At 48.5% G+C, this 7,500-nt stretch overlaps 1 pseudogene; it reads left to right on the plus strand.

Moving 5' to 3' along the window:
• Positions 1–7,500, plus strand: part of LOC121845239 — a 99,310-nt pseudogene that overhangs the window by 12,280 nt on the left and 79,530 nt on the right.

Below are 7,500 nucleotides of genomic sequence, written 5' to 3' on the forward strand. Positions count from 1 at the left end.
CACACACACACACACACACACACACACACACACAACGCAGACACACACACACACACACACACACACGCAGACACACACACGTGTGCTCACACACACACGCACACACACGCAGACACACACACACACACACACACACACACACACGCAGACACACACACACACACACACACGCAGACACACACACGTGTGCTCACACACACACGCAGACACACGCAGACACACACACACACACACACACACGCAGACACACACACACACGCAGACACACACACACACACACACACACACACACACACGCAGACACACACACACACACACACACGCAGACACACACACACACACACACACACACACACACACACACACGCAGACACACACACACACACACACACGCAGACACACACACGTGTGCTCACACACACACGCAGACACACGCAGACACACACACACACACACACACACACGCAGACACACACACACACACACACACGCAGACACACACACGTGTGCTCACACACGCACGCAGACACACACACATAAATGAAGTGCATTCGGAAAGTATTCAGACCCCTTGACTTTTTGCAAAAAAAGCAAAAAAATATGAAATATCACATTTACCAAAGTATTTGTTGAAGCACCTTTGGCAGCGATTACAGCCTCGAGTCTTCTTGGGTAGGACGCTACAAGCTTGGCACACCTGTATTTGGGAGTTTCTCCCATTCTTCCCTGCAGATCCTCTCAAGCTCTGTCAGGTTGGATAGGGAGCGTCGCTGCACAGCTGTTTTCAGGTCTCTCCAGAGATATTCCATCGGGTTCAAGTCCAGGCTCTGGATGGGCCACTAAAGGACATTCAGAGACTTGTCCCGAAACCACTACTGCATTGTCTTGGCTGTGTGCTTAGGGTCGTTGTCCTGTTGAAAGGTGAACCTTCACCCCAGTCTGAGGTCCTGAACGCTCTGGATTCAGAGACGTCCCGAAACCACACAGTGATCTGCTGCTCTCTCTCTCTCTCTCAATTTGTTTTCAAATTCTTTGTGGGTCTGTGTAATCTGACGGAAATAATTGTCTCCAATATGGTCATACATTTAACAGCTTTGTTTCCACCTCATTTTGTGGGCAGTGTGCTCATAGCCTGTCTGCCTACGGCGGCCTTTCTCAATAGCAAGGCTATGCTCACTGAGTCTGTACATAGTCAAAGCTTTCCTAAAGTTTGTGTCAGTCACAGTGGTCAGGTACTCTCCCACTGTGTGCTCTCTGTTTTTTGTTAATTCTTTCCAATGTGTAATTATCTTTTAGTTTTCTCATGATTTTGGTTGGGTCTACTTGTGTTGTTATCCTGGGTCTCTGTGGGGTGTGTTTGTGTTTGTGAACAGAGCACCAGGACCAGCATCCTTAGGGAAATCTTCTCCAGGTTCATTTCTCTGTAGGTAATGGCTTTGTTATGGAAGGTTTGGGAATCACATCCATTAAATTTGAGTATTTCATGGCTCTTTTATGGATTTTGATAATTAGTGGGTATCGACCTATTCTGCTCTGCATGCATAATTTTGTGTTTGTTCCATTATGTGATTTCTTGGTTGGTGAGCGGACCCCAGACCTCACAACCATAAAGACAATGGGTTCTAGAACTGAGTCAAGTATTTTTAGCCAGATCCTAATTGGGATGTCTAATTTGATGTTCCTTTTGATGGCGTAGAATGTCCTTCTTGCCTTGTCTCTCAGATCGTTCACAGCTTTGTGGAAGTTACCTGTGGCGCTGATGTTTAGGCCAATGCATGTATAGTTTTTTGTGTGCTCTAGGGCAACGATGTCTAGATGGAATTTGTATTTGTGATCCTGGCAACTGGATCTTTTTGGAACACCAGTATTTTTGACTTACTGAGATTTACTGTCAGGGCCCAGGTCTGACAGAATCTGTGCAGAAGATCTAGGTGCTGCTGTAGGCCCTCCTTGGTTGGTGACAGAAGCACCAGATCATCAGCAAACAGTAGACATTTGACTTCAGATTCTAGCAGGGTGAGGCCGGGTGCTGCAGACTGTTCTAGTGCCCTCGTCAGGGTGTTGATATGTATGTTGAAGAGGGTGAGGCTGGGTGCTGCAGACTGTTCTAGTGCCCTCGTCAGGTTGTTGATATGTATGTTGAAGAGGGTGGGGCCGGGTGCTGCAGACTGTTCTAGTGCCCTCGTCAGGTTGTTGATATGTATGTTGAAGAGGGTGAGGCCGGGTGCTGCAGACTGTTCTAGTGCCCTCGTCAGGTTGTTGATATGTATGTTGAAGAGGGTGGGGCTTAAGCTGTATCCCCGTCTCACCCCACGGCCCTGTGGGAAGAAATGTGTGTTTTTTGCCAATTCTAACCGCACACTTGCTGTTTGTGTACATGGATTTTATAATGTTGTTTGTTTTCCCCATATACCATTTCCCATCAGTTTAAATAGCAGACTGTCATGACTGAAATCAACACAGAACAGTGGGTTAACTGGTCTAGGAACAGTGGGTTAACTGCCTTGTTCAGGGAACAGTGGGTTAACTGGTCTAGGAACAGTGGGTTAACTGGTCTAGGAACAGTGGGTTAACTGGCCTAGGAACAGTGGGTTAACTGGTCTAGGAACAGTGGGTTAACTGGCCTAGGAACAGTGGGTTAACTGGTCTAGGAACAGTGGGTTAACTGGTCTAGGAACAGTGGGTTAACTGGCCTAGGAACAGTGGGTTAACTGGTCTAGGAACAGTGGGTTAACTGGTCTAGGAACAGTGGGTTAACTGGTCTAGGAACAGTGGGTTAACTGGTCTAGGAACAGTGGGTTAACTGGTCTAGGAACAGTGGGTTAACTGGTCTAGGAACAGTGGGTTAACTGGTCTAGGAACAGTGGGTTAACTGGTCTAGGAACAGTGGGTTAACTGTCTTGTTCAGGGTACAGTGGGTTAACTGGTCTAGGAACAGTGGGTTAACTGCCTTGTTCAGGGGAACAGTGGGTTAACTGGTCTAGGAACAGTGGGTTAACTGGTCTAGGAACAGTGGGTTAACTGGCCTAGGAACAGTGGGTTAACTGGTCTAGGAACAGTGGGTTAACTGGCCTAGGAACAGTGGGTTAACTGGTCTAGGAACAGTGGGTTAACTGGTCTAGGAACAGTGGGTTAACTGGCCTAGGAACAGTGGGTTAACTGGTCTAGGAACAGTGGGTTAACTGGTCTAGGAACAGTGGGTTAACTGGTCTAGGAACAGTGGGTTAACTGGTCTAGGAACAGTGGGTTAACTGGTCTAGGAACAGTGGGTTAACTGGTCTAGGAACAGTGGGTTAACTGGTCTAGGAACAGTGGGTTAACTGGTCTAGGAACAGTGGGTTAACTGTCTTGTTCAGGGTACAGTGGGTTAACTGGTCTAGGAACAGTGGGTTAACTGCCTTGTTCAGGGAACAGTGGGTTAACTGGTCTAGGAACAGTGGGTTAACTGGTCTAGGAACAGTGGGTTAACTGGCCTAGGAACAGTGGGTTAACTGGTCTAGGAACAGTGGGTTAACTGGCCTAGGAACAGTGGGTTAACTGGTCTAGGAACAGTGGGTTAACTGGTCTAGGAACAGTGGGTTAACTGGCCTAGGAACAGTGGGTTAACTGGTCTAGGAACAGTGGGTTAACTGGTCTAGGAACAGTGGGTTAACTGGTCTAGGAACAGTGGGTTAACTGGTCTAGGAACAGTGGGTTAACTGGTCTAGGAACAGTGGGTTAACTGGTCTAGGAACAGTGGGTTAACTGGTCTAGGAACAGTGGGTTAACTGGTCTAGGAACAGTGGGTTAACTGTCTTGTTCAGGGTACAGTGGGTTAACTGGTCTAGGAACAGTGGGTTAACTGGTCTAGGAACAGTGGGTTAACTGGTCTAGGAACAGTGGGTTAACTGGTCTAGGAACAGTGGGTTAACTGGTCTAGGAACAGTGGGTTAACTGGTCTAGGAACAGTGGGTTAACTGGCCTAGGAACAGTGGGTTAACTGGTCTAGGAACAGTGGGTTAACTGGTCTAGGAACAGTGGAACAGTGGGTTAACTGGTCTAGGAACAGTGGGTTAACTGCCTTGTTCAGGGGAACAGTGGGTTAACTGCCTTGTTCAGGGGAACAGTGGGTTAACTGCCTTGTTCAGGGGAACAGTGGGTTAACTGCCTTGTTCAGGGGAACGGTGGGTTAAGTGCCTTGTTCAGGGGAACGGTGGGTTAACTGCCTTGTTCAGGGAACAGTGGGTTAACTGCCTTGTTCAGGGGAACAGTGGGTTAACTGCCTTGTTCAGGGAACAGTGGGTTAACTGCCTTGTTCAGGGGAACAGTGGGTTAACTGCCTTGTTCAGGGGAACAGTGGGTAAACTGCCTTGTTCAGGGGAACAGTGGGTTAACTGCCTTGTTCAGGGGAACAGTGGGTTTAACTGCCTTGTTCAGGGGAACAGTGGGTTAACTGCCTTGTTCAGGGGAACAGTGGGTTAACTGCCTTGTTCAGGGGAACAGTGGGTTAACTGCCTTGTTCAGGGAACAGTGGGTTAACTGCCTTGTTCAGGGAACAGTGGGTTAACTGCCTTGTTCAGGGGAACAGTGGGTTAACTGCCTTGTTCAGGGAACAGTGGGTTAACTGGTCTAGGAACAGTGGGTTAACTGGTCTAGGAACAGTGGGTTAACTGGCCTAGGAACAGTGGGTTAACTGGTCTAGGAACAGTGGGTTAACTGGTCTAGGAACAGTGGGTTAACTGGTCTAGGAACAGTGGGTTAACTGGTCTAGGAACAGTGGGTTAACTGGTCTAGGAACAGTGGGTTAACTGGTCTAGGAACAGTGGGTTAACTGGTCTAGGAACAGTGGGTTAACTGGTCTAGGAACAGTGGGTTAACTGTCTTGTTCAGGGTACAGTGGGTTAACTGGTCTAGGAACAGTGGGTTAACTGGTCTAGGAACAGTGGGTTAACTGGTCTAGGAACAGTGGGTTAACTGGTCTAGGAACAGTGGGTTAACTGGTCTAGGAACAGTGGGTTAACTGGTCTAGGAACAGTGGGTTAACTGGTCTAGGAACAGTGGGTTAACTGGTCTAGGAACAGTGGGTTAACTGGTCTAGGAACAGTGGAACAGTGGGTTAACTGGTCTAGGAACAGTGGGTTAACTGCCTTGTTCAGGGGAACAGTGGGTTAACTGCCTTGTTCAGGGGAACAGTGGGTTAACTGCCTTGTTCAGGGAACAGTGGGTTAACTGCCTTGTTCAGGGAACAGTGGGTAAACTGCCTTGTTCAGGGGAACAGTGAGTTAACTGCCTTGTTCAGGGGAACAGTGGGTTAACTGGTCTAGGAACAGTGGGTTAACTGGTCTAGGAACAGTGGGTTAACTGGTCTAGGAACAGTGGGTTAACTGCCTTGTTCAGGGGAACAGTGGGTTAACTGGTCTAGGAACAGTGGGTTAACTGGTCTAGGAACAGTGGGTTAACTGGCCTAGGAACAGTGGGTTAACTGGTCTAGGAACAGTGGGTTAACTGCCTAGGAACAGTGGGTTAACTGGTCTAGGAACAGTGGGTTAACTGGTCTAGGAACAGTGGGTTAACTGGCCTAGGAACAGTGGGTTAACTGGTCTAGGAACAGTGGGTTAACTGGTCTAGGAACAGTGGGTTAACTGGTCTAGGAACAGTGGGTTAACTGGTCTAGGAACAGTGGGTTAACTGGTCTAGGAACAGTGGGTTAACTGGTCTAGGAACAGTGGGTTAACTGGTCTAGGAACAGTGGGTTAACTGGTCTAGGAACAGTGGGTTAACTGTCTTGTTCAGGGTACAGTGGGTTAACTGGTCTAGGAACAGTGGGTTAACTGGTCTAGGAACAGTGGGTTAACTGGTCTAGGAACAGTGGGTTAACTGGTCTAGGAACAGTGGGTTAACTGGTCTAGGAACAGTGGGTTGACTGGTCTAGGAACAGTGGGTTGACTGGTCTAGGAACAGTGGGTTGACTGGTCTAGGAACAGTGGGTTGACTGGTCTAGGAACAGTGGGTTGACTGGTCTAGGAACAGTGGGTTAACTGGTCTAGGAACAGTGGGTTAACTGCCTTGTTCAGGGGAACAGTGGGTTAACTGCCTTGTTCAGGGGAACAGTGGGTTAACTGCCTTGTTCAGGGGAACAGTGGGTTAACTGCCTTGTTCAGGGGAACAGTGGGTTAACTGGTCTAGGAACAGTGGGTTAACTGGTCTAGGAACAGTGGGTTAACTGGTCTAGGAACAGTGGGTTAACTGCCTTGTTCAGGGGAACAGTGGGTTAACTGCGTTGTTCAGGGGAACAGTGGGTTAACTGCCTTGTTCAGGGAACAGTGGGTTAACTGCCTTGTTCAGGGAATAGTGGGTTAACTGCCTTGTTCAAGGGAACAGTGGGTTAACTGCCTTGTTCAGGGAACAGTGGGTTAACTGCCTTGTTCAGGGAACAGTGGGTTAACTGCCTTGTTCAGGGAACAGTGGGTTAACTGCCTTGTTCAGGGAACAGTGGGTTAACTGCCTTGTTCAGGGGAACAGTGGGTTAACTGCCTTGTTCAGGGAACAGTGGGTTAACAGCCTTGTTCAGGGGAACAGTGGGTTAACTGCCTTGTTCAGGGAACAGTGGGTTAACTGCCTTGTTCAGGGGAACAGTGGGTTAACTGCCTTGTTCAGGGGAACAGTGGGTTAACTGCCTTGTTCAGGGGAACAGTGGGTTAACTGCCTTGTTCAGGGAACAGTGGGTTAACTGCCTTGTTCAGGGGAACAGTGGGTTAACTGCCTTGTTCAGGGGAACAGTGGGTTAACTGCCTTGTTCAGGGGAACAGTGGGTTAACTGCCTTGTTCAGGGAACAGTGGGTTAACTGGTCTAGGAACAGTGGGTTAACTGGTCTAGGAACAGTGGGTTAACTGGCCTAGGAACAGTGGGTTAACTGGTCTAGGAACAGTGGGTTAACTGGCCTAGGAACAGTGGGTTAACTGGTCTAGGAACAGTGGGTTAACTGGTCTAGGAACAGTGGGTTAACTGGCCTAGGAACAGTGGGTTAACTGGTCTAGGAACAGTGGGTTAACTGGTCTAGGAACAGTGGGTTAACTGGTCTAGGAACAGTGGGTTAACTGGTCTAGGAACAGTGGGTTAACTGGTCTAGGAACAGTGGGTTAACTGGTCTAGGAACAGTGGGTTAACTGGTCTAGGAACAGTGGGTTAACTGGTCTAGGAACAGTGGGTTAACTGTCTTGTTCAGGGTACAGTGGGTTAACTGGTCTAGGAACAGTGGGTTAACTGGTCTAGGAACAGTGGGTTAACTGGTCTAGGAACAGTGGGTTAACTGGTCTAGGAACAGTGGGTTAACTGGTCTAGGAACAGTGGGTTAACTGGTCTAGGAACAGTGGGTTAACTGGCCTAGGAACAGTGGGTTAACTGGTCTAGGAACAGTGGGTTAACTGGTCTAGGAACAGTGGGTTAACTGGTCTAGGAACAGTGGGTTAACTGGTCTAGGAACAGTGGGTTAACTGCCTTGTTCAGGGGAACAGTGGGTT

The sequence above is a fragment of the Oncorhynchus tshawytscha genome, unplaced genomic scaffold, assembly GCF_018296145.1.
Source record: "Oncorhynchus tshawytscha isolate Ot180627B unplaced genomic scaffold, Otsh_v2.0 Un_contig_4862_pilon_pilon, whole genome shotgun sequence".
NCBI classification, from domain to species: Eukaryota; Metazoa; Chordata; class Actinopteri; order Salmoniformes; family Salmonidae; genus Oncorhynchus; species Oncorhynchus tshawytscha.